Source organism: Myxocyprinus asiaticus, chromosome 19 (genome assembly GCF_019703515.2).
Source record: "Myxocyprinus asiaticus isolate MX2 ecotype Aquarium Trade chromosome 19, UBuf_Myxa_2, whole genome shotgun sequence".
NCBI lineage: Eukaryota > Metazoa > Chordata > Actinopteri > Cypriniformes > Catostomidae > Myxocyprinus > Myxocyprinus asiaticus.
Window position 1 is genome coordinate 8,910,135 of NC_059362.1, and position 16,609 is coordinate 8,926,743.

Genomic DNA, 16,609 nt, shown 5'->3' on the forward strand with positions numbered 1-16,609 from the left:
ATCACATTTCTTGTTTGTTTAGATTTTTTATCTAATATATAGGTAGGATCTGTTGATGGATTGCATTTATGCCTCTTAAAAGTCTGCAAACACACCTTTTATAAGAACTGTATTTAAATGTATTTCTGTTTTCTTATATCTGCTCATCTCTCTAGATCTCCAGGGCAACACAACCCCTCTCTTGCAATTCAAGCAGGTCTGGGTCTCAGGTGGACAGTATTACCTGCTCTTCAGCTTGAGTGGAGTCTCTGAACTGCACTGCAACAGATATGGACCGTCTTCTGTTACCTGTGCCCGCACTTCCATAATCTCTCAGAGGTGACGTGGGAAAGTAGCGCCTCCTATCTACAAGGCAAGGGACAGAGATCTGGGGCATTTGTACTGCTTACTATGCACCAGCGACTTAAAAACAAAATGTTTTTCATTTTGGTTTGTTCTAAGCAGAAACTGTATTTCTTTGTTCCGGCATTCCGCAGCCTTCTTTTAAAATGAAAACATGTTAGAACGAAATAAAAGTACGGTGTAACAAAAAGGTCTCTTACTTATCGGAAAGGAGGAGGTGGGAACCAGATGGACAATCACGAAGACTTTTAATCAGACACAACACAAACACTTACACGCACACACAACTCCGCATGCATCTCTCTCTCTCTCTCGAACTGGCGTCTCTGGCTCCTCTTTATCCCTCTCCCGGCTGATTGGGATGATTCAGCGCCAGGCATCCATCCTTCTGTCCCGGCCTCCTCCTCGTCACAAACGGTTAATAAAGTTCCTTTTAAAATGACAGTACTCTGTGCTAAGGGTGAGTTATGCCCATTTTTTTTTGTCAAAAAATATTTTATCAGATTGTTTATGTTTCCAATAGTGTTGGTTATTCATGTTTTTGAGACATTACAGACATTTACATCAGAAATGAGCATAAATAATTCATATTCAAAGTAATAGCCAACATCATCCAATCACTACCAACCATGTTAAAATAACATTTTGCATGAAGAATTATGAATCTTTGTACTGGTTACCATTGTCCCATGTCTGTCATACATGTTGAGTGGTCCAAACATCATTTGCAGCCTGAAACTGAACTTTTGACTGGATGTTAGAAGTGAATGCACTTGGCTGCATAGGAAAGCTATAGGATGCTCCCTTGCTCCCTAAATAGGGAATGACTATCTGTATGTTTGTACTGGTCTTAGGACATTTTGAAATGCACCTTATTTTCATCCGAACTCCATATGCAGGCTCTGAAAGGAACATTTTCCAGCTTTTGGATGCATCCATTGATTTTCAATGTGATATTGCACATTGAATATAGTATATTTTAAGGAAAATTAGCCTATAGTCCACGGACGTGGTCATTGTGTTTAACAGTGAACCGTTTTGCTATAAATCGATGAAAGTTTTAAAATGGCATATCGGATTAAACCAGAGACTCTACTCTTTTTAATCAAAGAGGTTTTAATGTAAAAACTTAATGAGGCTTCTTACCAGATGTAGTTTTGTTGCCATTTCTCCCAAAGACAAACTCAGTTGAGATCGGCACCATGTTGTTTTGTCACATGACTCTGTATGTTGAAAGTTTAACCCTTTATTGACAGCCTAGAGTCTCCAGAACTGAGATCAGTCGGTTTAAATTAAATTATGCATAGTCTACAGAATAGCCAAAACATAATATCCACAGGGTCTCAGGAGGTTAAACCTTGGTGTACCCACAGAGAGCACAAGCACAGATCATGTTCTTCTGGCACTAATAAAGTGAATCAACTTTATACTAATTTTATAACCAGCATTGGGGTAAAAGAGAAGATGCAGGGATTTCCTTCAGGATCAAAGCACATGCTACTGTTCAACTTAAAAGAGAGAAGCCTAATTTTATCAAAAAATGTACTGTGATAAACCCTTTGGTCTTTGGTTTCAGGAAAAATTATCAGAGCGAAATTAGCCGGTTATTAACCGGTTACCAGCATTTAAAAATAAAGTTTTCGCTCCGGAACAATTGTAAGGGACTTTGTTCCAGTTTTTTATAACGTTCTGCAAAGTATTTCATTCGTTTTTGTTCCTTAAACCATTTTTAGTCCTTGCTATGCGGCTTATGCAGTATAATGCATACTATTATTTAAAACAGAGATTCTCAACTGGTTTTGCTTCAGTGGCGAGCGACCCACCACAGTTAATCGTGTAAAATGTTTATTGTTAATATTGTTATTGTTTACAATAGTACATTAAAATCAAACTTTGAAATGTATTTAAGTTGCTCTCAGTGAAAATGCAACAAAAACAATTGTACAATGAGTACACGGATGATGCACTTCTTCAACCATCAAAACGGAGTGTGGAATGTTGGACACGTCATGTACTCAGCGCTCGTGGCTTGCCGTACGTAGCGGAAGGGGTGGAGTTACCTGGCTGTGATGCTGGTCTAGCAAAACAGAATGTAGCAACTAGCAAAACGTCAGTGAAGACATCACCTTACAAATGTGAGCTGAATGCTTTACCATCACCCCACGCTGTGTGAATATGTATGTTGTTTGAGATACAGTACAAGTGTTGAACTGAGCTTGCCCAGAGACTATTTAGCAGAGATGGACCACTTCTATTAAAATGAATGGGAGAAACTGGAATGCCCAACAGGTGTAGAAAAGAAAGTCCCACCTTACAGGTAAAAGAGCCAATCAGCTTTTAGATCCAGCGATTGTCTGTCAATCACCTAGAGAAAGCGCATGCACTTTAGCTGAACCAGCCTGAAAATGGCGTTTTTTGAGCATAACCTAAGCTAAAGAAGCACAATTTATGATACCATTGTTGTCAGATTTTACTGATGATTTGAAATGTTCTGTGATCATAATCTTGACAAACTGTTTTGGAGATTTCTCCCACTCAAGTAGATAGGAGCTGCAATTTTATGCCACTTCTTAACATAGAAAACAGCTGCCCAGCCTGCCCAGGAGCATTCCAAAGATGGCCGCCGAGTGGACTGACTTGCCTTGAAAGGAACTAAGGTGCTAAAGCTAGCGGCAACACGTGGCATGTGTTTGAAACGTCACTCCCGTCAGCTGTTAAACGCCACATGCTTCTGTGTAGTAAAACAATTTGCAGTGCTCCATTTGGGATGATACTACACTTTGAAAATTCATACACTACATGGCTGAGTGCATAGTGTATATTATAAGTGCACAGTGTACAGTATAGTGCATCATTTGGGACACAGCTTTATAGAGAAAAAGCTGCTGGATGCACATTCATGAGCACCACCATGTTGAGATCATATGACCAGCTGAAAAATTACTTGTTTTTTGGTGATAATTCCATGCAATTGGACGTTTCCACACAAGGAATAAAAGAAATTAAGGCTCACTGCGAATATCACACTTTTAATTTTACCATGCACTTTTAATATTACCATGCTAAATGATTAAAATTACATAAGCTGTATGGGGAAACTGACAATTTTGTAGATGCATAAACAACAAAATTGTGATTTACCCATGAATCCATTTCTAATGTAGATTCGATTCTAATTTCCTTATCCTTGTGTAATTTTGTTCATGGTTTTCTTGGATGTCACCCAACCTGCCTATCTTGGCATCTGTCTAATTTGGCTAGCTTAACTGTTGAATTTGCACCAAAATAGGGTAGAGTGTGATTGAACTGATATTGATTACACTTATTTTTTGCTTCCAGTTCATTCATCACACAAGAAAAGCACCGATGGTGGGCGATGGGGCCTGACTCGCAGTTGGTGTTCGAAGTGCTTCCTAATGTGTTAAGTGGGGTTCATGTCTGGGCTTTATGCAGGTCAGTCAAGTTCTTGATTCAACAATAAACTCAGTAAACTATTTCTTCATAAACCTCACTCTGTGAACAGGGGCACTGTAGCTGGAGCAGAAAAGATAAGCCCCATTATACTCAAAATGTTTGTCCAAGGAGATTGCATGACAGTATGTGTGATTTTATGCTTAGTTATGGGTGGAGCTGAAATAGACAAATCAGTTAATGAGAAGGGGATGTCCACATATTTTTGGTAATTTAGTGTACCTTGATAATCTACTTAAGGTGAACAAGAAAACAATATACATATTATATTGGCATGAAGACACTAATTACTTGAAGGAAAATTTGCAAAAGAGAAAAAAAAGGTATAAACAAGCTCCCATTCATTAAATCAAGCCTATTATAGTCTGTGCTGCACCTGAGCTGCTGCCATCCTCCAAATCACTGGTGTTCAGTGTGGATAGAGTGTTGCTCCACCCCCTGGGGGACCTCCTCAGCTGCTGCCCCTGCAGGTGCTGGATGGACTCCTCTGAGCTCTCCCTCAGCTAGAATGCAGGGAACACTCTCATAACAAAACCCTTATCTGAAATCAGAGACAATCCCATACGGCTCTGAGCAGCAATACTAACCGTCGCCATGGCTTCTGCTTGGTCATCTGTGTGTTCCCTGTACTTGCCCAACATCCAGTCCACTTTGTTTAGGTTTCACTTGTGTCGTGCGCCAAAGCGCAAGCCTTTAAATCACAAGAGCCTGGCAATACCTGCTGTGTACAATAGATCAGACAACATTGTTTAGTAAATCAATGCAGCTTACCTGTAGAGTGTTTGCCAAAGTGTCAATTTTTTCTGATATGTCTGATACATGTGTATCCCTGGAAAACCTGCTGTCAAGTCTCATTCGGCTCTGTCTAGCCTGGGATCCACATCCTCTGGGTCTGTCATGGGTGTCTATGGAGCTAAAACTATGACTAAAGTCTTTGAAGCATAAAAGCATGTTGAATTGCTCTAATCGAAAAAAGAAATGCATTGTATTATCAGTGCTTGCTTTTAAAAGTATTGATCTTGCAGTGCTTGCATTTAAATCCTTTGTATTTACAGTGATTGCATTTTGGGAGGCTGAATCTTAACAACCTTGTATTTTTAAGCATTAAATATTTCATTTGGAAACATTTTACAACTAATTTCATTATTCAAAATTAAATCAAAAACATTCACCTTCCAAAGTTCATTTCCAAAATATTCAGTTCATTTGAAAATACAATCTAGATTTTTCAACAGGTAAAATTCAGCCCATTCTATTTCGCTTAACAAAATTCGCTTCCTCAAATTCAGTGGTTCAAATTTGGTTGAAAATTCAACCTTCCACATCCGGGAACTGCAGGAAAAGCAGCAGATTACCAATGCACAATCTCAACCTGGTGCTATTCGTTCTTACCAGTAGGTGGTGCAATGAGATCGGTTGTTGACTGATGAAGACCAAAGCTACAGGTAGAGAGAACAGCCGTGTATGCTTTGATAGTTTGTTTTTTAAAATTGTTCATGGGTAAAAAATAGATAAATATTTGATTTGCACATGTGGGTGGGCATGAAACGTGCCTTTCCACTGATTGGTCAACCCGCGTCATCATCAGTTCCTCAATGCCGTGAAACAGAATAATTATCCACCGCTGCTCATCTTTTGTTGCAACTACATATTGTAATGAAATTGGGGGATTTCTCATCATACTTGGACATTTCGTTTTTACTCGTGAGTTCTAGGTAGCTCAGGTAATTCTGTATGCAGTGTTTCTCCAATCCCTTCCCCCTTGCGTGGACGGGAACTTGATCAAACTCACCTGTATCCGATTTGGATTTGGGAAGCAAGAGTCGACAGGAAAGGAATAAAAAGAGAGTGTGGATTTGAAAAGAGGAGAGAGTCGTGATGTGTGATTGATATAGGCGTATAGCTCACAAAAAATGGGGATGTTTTCGGTCACTCGAAACAATGAAGATAGCTAGACAGGGGGATGTATGAGCTGGCTGAATATGTCTATGCCTGGACCCTCTGAGGCGGCGGTGCTATTTCTAAAAGCGCAAGTGTGTCCTGATTTCTGGGAGCCGCGGCTGGGAGCAAGCGTGGATACCATCGAAAAAGAGCGACCAGTTCCCACGGGACGGCATCGACACAGTAATCCTATCCCTTCAGACCCCGTGGTGGGGTCTTGTTTGTCTGGATAAGGGGAAGTGTTTTAAAATTCATTATTTGTTGTAAGAATGAGGGTGTATGGTAATTTTGTAATTTTGTGTGTTTTAAATGATTGGATTATTGAATAACTATCTGAACGAGTTTAACTAGATGCTGTCCTTTTCACTGTGTGTAGTGGGTTATTTGTGATCACATATTCTCTCTAGTCTTTGTCATGTTGTGAATTTTCACTGCTTAAAAACTGAGTGCAGTGTGTAACGTTTAGATACACTTGGTGCCAGCTGGGCTGGTAAAATTGTTCAGCATAGATGGTTGCAAACTTATTTAAATGTCTATTTGATTGTTTCTTTCCATCAATGATTCCATTAATAAAAGTGATCTTTTCTATAGACATGTGGTTGTGTGGTATATCCTCATTCCTCCTTTTCTGTGAGATCTCTTTGTAACCAGACAATTGTCTTTAGTATTATTTTCTATTAAGATATTCAGAGGTCTGTTACAATATTACCTCTCTCATCAAACAACCGGACTAAGGAATGATTGTGACACAAACCGTACTAGTCAGGAAAGGGTCTATAGACACTAAGCCCTGTCCATAGAGAGGGATTCGTGCCAACATTCTTCTGTGTATACATGGGTTCTGCAGCCTGCGTGTGCCAGAGAAATATAGTTGTCTGTTTTAGAAATGGCCTATTGATGTCCCTCGCATCTGCACTCAAAATTACTTGGCCTACTTCTTAGACACACAGTCTGCTTTATTTAGCTGACAGCTATCAAAATCTCTATCAAAAGGTGTGGCAAAACTGCATACCCAGCACGACCAAATGTACCATGTGGAGCGGATGCATTTACGCTGTAGTGAAGAGCAGACCAGTTTGTGAAATGCACTGGCCTTTATAAATGTTTATAAAAAGATTGCCGATACATTGTCCAGGTTCTTACATAGCTCAGATATTTAAAGTGCTGATTGTTGGTAGGCATTATAATGTAGTAGTACCCTAAATAATGTACCAGTCCCTAAATTGGAAGTTTGGGGCCTGGTTAGCTCAGCGATTATTGACGCTGACTACCACCCCTGGAGTTGCGAGTTCGAATCCAGGGCATGCTGAGTGACTCCAGCCAGGTCTCCTAAGCAACCAAATTGGCCCGGTTGCTAGGGAGGGTAGAGTCACATGGGGAAACCTCCTCGTGGTTGCAATTAGTGGTTCTCGCTCTCAATGGGGTGCGTGGTAAGTTGTGCGTGGATTGCAGAGGGTAGCATGAGCCTCCACATGCAGAGTCTCTGCGGTGTCATGCACAACGAGCCACGTGATAAGATGCGTGGATTGACTGTCTCAGAAGCAGCTGAGACTTGTCCTCCGCCACCCGGATTGAGGTAAGTAACTGCGCCACCACGAGGACCTAATAAGTAGTGGGAATTGGGCATTCCAAACTGGGAGAAAAGTGGATAAAATAAAAAATAAAAAAAAAATGTGGAAGTTTTTTTTTTTTTGTCTCATTTTATTTATTTGTCCATGGCTGGGTTTCCCGAGGCACTATAAAACATTAGTATCACTAAAGTAGTAGCCTACTGAAGGGTGGGGGGTGGGGGGGATTCTGGAATCCCCTGCCTCTTCAATATATATACAGTTGTGCTCAAAAGTATAAAAGTGCAATTAGTGTCTGTGTATAAATAGTCAATGAGTTTGTCAGCTCTCATATGGATGCACTGAGCAGGCTAGATACTGAGCCATGGGGAGCAGAAAAGAACTGTCAAAAGACCTGCGTAACAAGGTAATGGAACTTTATAAACTCATTGACTATTTATACACAGACACTAATTGCAATTTAAAAAGCCACAGGTGTGGGAAATTAACCTTTAATTGACATTTAAACCTGTGTGTGTCACCTTGTGTGTTTGTAACAAGGCCAAACATTCAAGGGTATGTAAACTTTTGATCAGGGCCATTTGGGTGATTTCTGTTATCATTATGATTTAAAAAGGAGCCAAACAACTGTGATAATAAATGGCTTCATATGATCACTATCCTTAAATAAAAGACAGGGTTTTTTTGCTTGATCAGTCATATTTTCAAAATCAATGCCAAAATTTCACAATTTCTGCAAACTTTTGAGCACAACTGTATATATCCTTTGAGTTATTTGTAATGAGTTATTAATCAATATTTATCCTTCTAAATATCAAATGATTTGAATGACTTCAAGCTTATGAGATTTACTAGTTAAAAAATTACATGTCTGAAACATGCTCTCTCTCGGTGTGTTTATAAGAAAAGCACCTAACACCTGTTAAAAACCTATATTTACTCTTCTAGCTGACCCTGACAGCCTAGGTCACTGGGGGTCAATCGGGCCTTTTGCCTATGTGACAATTTTTAGTTAAAGAATTTACTTTACTTTTCATCTTCAATCACTAGAGAATAATGACGAATACTGTCTGAACCTCTTACTGAGAGAAAGCATATTTAATCAGTATGTTTTGGGAAAGTTTCCAGGTTAGAGCTAGAGCTCGACTAAATCAAACCTTGAAGAAGCTGTGTATCTGTGTGTGTGTTTTTGTTACTCTTTTGTCACAGGACCTGACGTGAACAACTGGCACGCAGGGGAGGTGAGATGATCATCTGATGGGACAAACTGGCATCTAGTACCTCAGATTGGTGACCTCAGTGGGTCACTTTGTGCCTAAACCGGGATTTGACTGACGTCCTGATAATCAGTGGAGATATTCTTCTGGCTAACAGCCCATATGTGGAAATTTTCAATGTTTATCTGTGTCTTAACCAATCAGAAACATTCAACCTGACATGATGACGTAGCTTAATGACTTGTGTGAGAGTATAATTGCTACTGTAATGAGACTGTATGGAAAGCGGCCTACGAACTCCTCGTGAGTGTGAATCTGACTTCTGCTTGATGAAACTGCAAACTATTCTTCAGTAAAATCTTCTTCAGTTGATTGCATCTCTGACTCCTGGTCTTCATTCATCATATCTGGTCCTTGGGTCTTAACTGTAAAATCCCCTACACTACTTAATCTCTACATCATGTTTCCCCAAAAGCATTGCTGTAGTAACAAAACTTTGTAAATTAACGAGGGCTTTGCATAAAGTCATAGATACATTTAAGTTGCACTTTTCTCGCATTTTTCACAGTTTATCAGAGAATAAGGAACATTTAATAACTTGTATTGATTGATTTGGATCATTGGAAAGCCAGAAAGGCTTTGGGTGTGCCAAGGGAAAGTGCAAGAACTGATGCACAATAAAGTGACATTTGTAATTTTAACAATTGCCTGTCACAAATGTAAAAAAGAATTAGCACTAAATTTATTTTCTATTTAGCCCAGTGTTACGTTATAATGAATTTATTAGCCTACAAATTAATGGCACTTTTATCAATGGAGTTGGTAGGCCTGTTAATATATATAAATATTAGGCTTAATATTTAGTAATAAAATTTGATTCAATAAATTTAGAACGCTACCTAATTATTTTCCAAAATCCAGAAGACAAATGCATAAATTAAGGGACAATTTGCACTAACTGACAAAAATTACTACACCAGGTTTTACATTCACTGATTCAAAAACTTCATATAGGAAAATAAATAAATGTGTGATGCATTTTATTTAATAGAAAAATGACAATACCGTGTGCATTCAGTTTCCAGCAAAAGAAACTGACTTTTGGCAACATTAGAGACCCTTCTTATGATTCACATTGAATGCGTTCACATACATGCATTTCTATCATTAGTCTCTAAAGTTGAGTTTCAATCTGAAACCCCATCTTACCAAAGTCATTAATTTAATTAAATGCTGTGATCGTCATTAACTTTTGGCGTCTCAACAAGGTTACTTATAATTGCAAGCTTGTCAGTATTTCTGCATTATTGTCATGTTGAGAAGACAAACTCTTGGACATATTGGTTTCAGCGTTGGACCGGACAGCTCTCGTAATGAAGCATTTAAGTTCTACTTTATAACAAGCAATCTAGGTGCCATTATGGGAAACAGGCATTACTTTTTGTTACAATTTTCCCCCATCAAGGGACTGCGGAGAGAGTAACAAAGTAAAAATAAATGTAAATAAATGGAGTAAGAAATGAATTTCTAGTCTCCGGCCCCAGCACAATACAAACAAATAAACAACAATATTTATTGAGTTATTTATTTTGTATAACAATAATGGGAATATCATAAACTTCAGGAGGGGAAAAGTAAAACACACTTCCCTGTCTCCCTCTCTATGAATAAACAGGAGAAAACATTTATTAAATAAATCTGCACCCACCTCCCCACTAAATTTCCCATTATAATAAACAAATCTAACAAAAGTTAACTAAATTCTAACAGATAAAAGAGATAAGAATATAGCTAGTCAACAACAGACTAACACCAGCACAGCTGAAAAAGACACCATCTGGAACAGGAAAGACGAAACTCTCCTGTGAAGGATAAACGCTCAACTCTATTCTTGCACTCACAATGCAACCTCTCTAGGCAGCTCACAACCAATGCTGCCAACACACGTCTCTTATCTCCTTCTGTCTTCCTATTTATGTGAGCCACCGTCCTCTTAGCGGCCAATCACAGCAGGCAGGACTCTGCGATGGTAACGGGAAACAGGTGGCAGTAATTAGTACCTGCTCAGAGGAAAGTGGGGGAGACAAAAGGGAAAACTGACGGATAGAACACACCCAAATAGTGACAATTCACACACCACAAATGCAGATGTAAATAAATACATCCAGGGATGTAACAATGTAAAATAACAAGTGCCGTTATTTAAGATCATAAAAGCTTAAGTTGCAACTTGTTAGGGGGGCCTGGGTACCTCAGTGTTACAATACGCTGGCTACCACCCCTGGAGATCGCTAGTTCGCTAGTTCGAATCCCAGGGCGTGCTGAGTGGCTCCAGCCAGGTCTCCTAAGCAACCAAATTGGCCCGGTTGCTAGGGAGGGTAGAGTCACATGGGGTAACCTCCTCGTGGTCGCTATAATGTGGTTTGTTCTCGGTGGGGCGCATGGTGAATTGAGCGTGGTTGCCGCAGTGGATGGCGTGAAGCCTCCACATGCGCTATGTCTCCGTGGCAACGCGCTCAACAAGCCACGTGATAAGATGCGCAGGTTGACTGTCTCAGACGCGGAGGCAACTGGGATTTGTCCTCCGCCACCCGGACTGAGGCGAATCACTATGCGACCACGAGGACTTAGAGCACATTGGGAATTGGGCATTCCAAAATTGGGAGAAAAAGGGGAAAAATCCCCCCCCAAAAAAAGTTGCAACTTGTTATTGGGAAACTCAGGCAACACAACCTATATTATTTGTATTGTTGTAAAAAAAAAAAAAAAAAAATACACATTAATTTATTCCCACTTATCCTATGTAAGGTCACAAAGGTACTGGAGCATATCCCAGGAACATGTATTATTTATGTAACATTAGAAAAGCTGAAAATGAGCTTTGACTTTTACAAATGAAGATAATGTCTCTGCTAGAAATTAATAATATGTTAGCCAAGATAAGATTATTTGAATGTTTAAGTTTTTTATGTCTGTCAATGCATTTCTGATTTTAACAATCCTTGACTGTGTAGAAGTTCTTTTTTATTATTTACTTCAACATCGACATTAATACGCAGATATTGACATAGTTCAGGAAACGCAATAAATTAATTAATTAATTAATTAATAATTCAAGTTTCAGTTTTCACCATGGTACAATGTTAGATCAAAAAATACATGTTCCGGCAAATCATATTAATGGAATAATTGCATCTTACATATTAATTTAATAAACCGTGGTCACCCTATTTCATTATGCCTATTTCTATCTACACAGCAATCGTGATTCAGGGCCGGTTCTAGACACTGAGAGGCCCTAGGCAGAATTTCTTTGAGGCCCCCCAAATGGTTGATTTTTTTATTTTATTATTATTATTATTATTAGCTTTTTATTATTTAATATGGCATGACATACAACAAACTGGTAGCTCGTTCAAATAATCACTTCAACAATCTGTTTAAAGCAATACTCTTAACTGCTTATTTATTTATTTATTTGCAAGCTTTGGCAAATCTAATCAAAATTTAAGTCGTTTTCGACTATAGTTCTTCCACAGAGGTGCTCATTGTTGTATCCTGGTAACTTCTAAACAACACCTTGTTATTTAGACAATATAAGAGCTGCCAGCCAGTCAGAATGGATTTTCTGACATCTCTTGCAGATTTCATGCCATCTGAGACTAACTAGCACTGACCAAATTAAATTCACCTTCCAACACTCTTGACTTAACTGTTTAGTGTTTTACAAGTACAGAAACTAAAACAGACTGCAAAATAATCAATCCCATATCCATACCACGTTTTGAAATAATAATGACATACTTGTATTACTATTAATATTCATGTTCAGATCAATTCTAGCCATTTCTGAAACCCCAACACACCAAAGAATATGCATATTCCTATTTCCTGCATTGTAGTAACACTACAAGAATAAATACAACCATTTTAATAAATATTTTTATTAACATTTTATACATTATATTCATTATAATGTTATTATATTAATTACATTATCTTTCAACTACTAATATGGGTGCATTTCCCAAACAACTGCGTAACTCTCTGCTTAGCTACCATAGTAAGATGCCTCGTTGAAGAAATTCACTAGCTAGTCACGACTGTTTCCCGAAAACCTAGTAACTATGTCGCACATCCATCGTTCGAACCACGTTGGTTCAACAACATAGAACTGTCGTTAATGACGTTACGCAGGGGGTGGAGTAATAACTTCAGGGAACATCAAATTATTATAGCTCATTTACGTACACCAGAAAGACGTTTAATGCGGAAAGCTGCTGAAGACACGAAATCAGCGTGCACCGTGTAATGAGACAGATGCATTGCGCTGCAATAGATGTGTTTCTCTCTACATCAGACTTCGGGGTTCTCTCGACGCACTTGAACACAAATTCAAATGGGCATGTTCTATTCAGAAGAGATCATCCCTATGCCCTACTCCATTCAAAGTCTTTACAATCCACTGTGACAGCAGTGTAGGGTGGAAAGATGTGGAGGTCCAAAAGAACATCCATTTGGAAGTCACTTTTTAAGCCATTTTTATTGAAAATTGAGTTTGAAGCTATCTATTATGATTGTTCTCCCTCCCTTCAGAGACTGATTTATCCCATTTGGGACGCAGCCAAAACTTTAACATGGACACTGACTTTTTTTTAAATACATGTAAACGTGATTAAAGTCTTCACAGAATGAAACATATATATGGAATAACATATTTAGAAGCCTCAACGAAGTCAAATTATGTCCACAAAGCATAATAACTAACCACAAGTAAAGAGCTGTAGTTTCAACCACACAACTCTGCGATGCTGTTTGCGAACGTTCATTTGAACTACGGTTTCGGGAAACACCAAATCATTGAACTATGTTGGTAACGATGGAATTTACCACCACGATGCTTTTTGGAAATGCCCATTGAATAGTCTAGAGGAACACATGGCATGGTGTTTCTAAGAAACATGCTGAATTCAGTGTTACAGTGTCAAAGTTCCACATCTTTAAGCTAGTTCTCTAGTCAAGCTTAAATGACTCACACGCATGACTTGTCGGGAAAACAGAATAATATTTCGCATTTTATTTGATCACCTGTCAATTTCTCCTGCTCTTGTTTTTGCGTACAGCTCATTAAATTATGGATTGCTTCTGTCTCGAATGTGGTTGCATGATACTGCGCTGAGGGAACATTACCTCCACCCAGAAGACGTGTCTGAGATTTTGCAATGGCAAAGTAGACATCAGACACAGTTTTTTGTTGCAACGCTGTCAATATCAGACCTGCAAACTCAAAAGAGGTGAAAAAGGTGACATGTTTATGAATTAAATCTCTGTAGGGGGGTCTGGGGGCATCCTCCCCAATCAGAAATATCTGTGATTTGAACATGTAAACAAAGCATTCTGTGCACTCTGACAAGAAAATAAAGGGAAAAGACAACATCTGCTTCAAGTAAAAAAGAAAAAAATTTTTAAAACATATTTATTGACACCACTTCACTTGAACTTTTTGGCACACCAGCCACAATTTGCTGGTCAAAAATTTATTTATTTATTTCTTCAGTCTTTTGGCCTGCACAAGTCTTTCAAGTGCCCATTTTTGCTGCTTAGCAATGTGCCTCTTTCTTGCTCCTTTTTCATCATCATAAAAGTTTGTTAAGGCTGACCTCAACTGCATCAGTCAACTTTAAATAATCCGCCAGAGCCGGTGAAGCTTATACGCAAATGTTAAACACCCAAATTGTTGTTTCGTGACTTTGAAACATAAAACTGAAGAAAAAATGCTTCACTACTTTTACATATCTAAATTGAATACATTAGCAAACAACACTGATCATGTTAACACGTAACCATTGTCAACACGATCACTCATTAAAACACAATGGGTCTTGTTTTATTACGTGTTCGTTTTTATTTCCCTTGGAACTTTCGAAAAAGACAGATGTTAAATCAGATAGAAATACAGATGCAGTGGGAATTAGCCTTAAACTCAGCAAAAGTATTCCGATTCATTCTGAACTGACGTTGTAATACACTGAAGTTAGCTTGTGTGCTAACAAGCTTACCAACAGGTTGGGAAAAGTTTGATGGGGTAATGTTAGGAAAATGCATCACAACACACTTACTTGACTTACTAACCGACAAAGTAACTTGATTTGGCATGTTAACGTTACTGTAGCAATTAGTTACCTAAGGTTAATTTAGTTAAAAAGCATTACATCATTGGCAGCAAACTTACCTCAGAATTGTAGTATCGCGAAAAGTTGTCTTGATCCATGGAAAAGAAGATGATGCCGTTATCTTGATTCTGATTGGCCAAAAGAGTCGAGGCGACGCACCAAAGGTTTTATTGAGAAAAAGGTCCGGACAGCTCTAGATTCGTCTATGGTCTCACTCCAGTCTAAGGGGAATTAGCCTATTTCCGATTCTTGTGAGGATTATTGTGCTTGCAATTTCAATAATAACAATAGGCTAATAATACATAAAATAGATATATAAATGGATGAATAGATAAAATAAAATCAGAGAGAGCAGAAAAATGTCAATGGCTGGGTTTCCCGATAACGTTGCAACTTAAGCTTTTACGATCATCTTAACTAATGCCCTGGAGAGAATATGTGTAACCCACTACACACAATGAAAAGGTCTAGTTAAACACGTTCAAATAGATATTACAAATTCAATCATTTAAAACACACAAAATTACAAAATTCCCATACACACTCATTCTTACAACAAATAATGAATTTTAAAACACTTCCCCTTATCCAGACGAACAAGACCCCACCACGGGTTCTGAAGGGAGAGGATGACTGTGTCGATGCCGTCCCGTGGGAACTGGTCGCTCTATTTCGACAGCGTCCGCACTCTCTCCCAGCAGCGGCAGCCAGAAATTAGGAAACACTTGCACTTGGAGTATAACGCCGTAGGGCGTTATCGACAATGTCGACAATAAAAAATTGTCGACAAAAATTTTCGGGTCGAATAGTCGTTTGATCTTAACTTAACATAAGATCATATGAAACTCTAATGATTGCACACAAGAGCAGCACTGCAGCTCGCACCTGACTGAGGAGAGGAAGAAAACACATCTCACAGTCCAGATGCACTCTAAACTTTCCAAACAGCTTCAGGTGATGTAAACTGCAAAGTATGAGGGAATTATAATGCAAAAATACAAAATAAGTTAATACAGAAGCACTCTTGTTGTGGAATAAGCAGAGCCGGATGCTCAGCTTAAGCAAAACTTGCGTGTCGAGCGTCTTTAAAGGAAACACCCTGACGTTACATCTTTAATGCAGTTCTATTTTATGCGTTATATCTTTATTAAAGTTAAAATAATAAGGAAACTGGCATTTCTCTGTGCGGTCAGCACCTCTGAGTTGCACGAAGTGTCCCGACCTAAGGGGGAGAGATTGAAACTGCACCCGGCTGAGGTACACTCTGTTGCGGGGACGCTCATCCCTCGAGTGCGCGCGCTTAATGCAGCTAGATTATAACGCGATGGAATCATAATATATGTCGCTGTGCATTTCTTATCGTGAATTCAATTGGCAAAACGCAGCTTTATTAATAAGAGAGAGTTTTTTTGTGAGTTAAAGATGGGTTGAAGTGAACAAAAAGGTGAGAGAGGGTAGTCTTCGCCCCATTATACACTGCAAAAAAAATATATTTTTTATTTGTTTTTGTTTTGGCTTGTTTTCCAATATAAATATCTAAAACTCCTTTAAAACAACGTACATTTACTTTAGCAGCTATACTGCAGAATATATTTTTTTCTGAAAATGTAATTTTTAATATTAAAAATACAAATATTTTAAAATATCTAAAAATCCTTTAAAAAAGATGCATTCACCTGAGAAGCAGCATCTAAAATATTTAGACTTGCTTTTAGAGAATAGATCTTGAATATAACTATATTTTGTCTTTACTGCACTCGCAGAAGTATAACCAAGTGAAAAAATACACTTATATACAAAATACACTTATATTTAAGATACATTCTCTTAAAGCAAGTCTAAATATCTTATATGTTACTTCTCAAGTAAATGTATCTTGTTTTAAGGATTTTTAGAC

The 16,609-nt window shown here is 38.4% G+C and overlaps 1 pseudogene; it reads right to left on the reverse strand.

The window, feature by feature from the left end:
* The window catches only part of LOC127410465 (centrosomal protein of 128 kDa-like), a 105,210-nt pseudogene extending 99,280 nt beyond the window's left edge, over positions 1 to 5,930 (reverse strand).
* Positions 5,931 to 16,609: the final 10,679 nt, after the last annotated feature.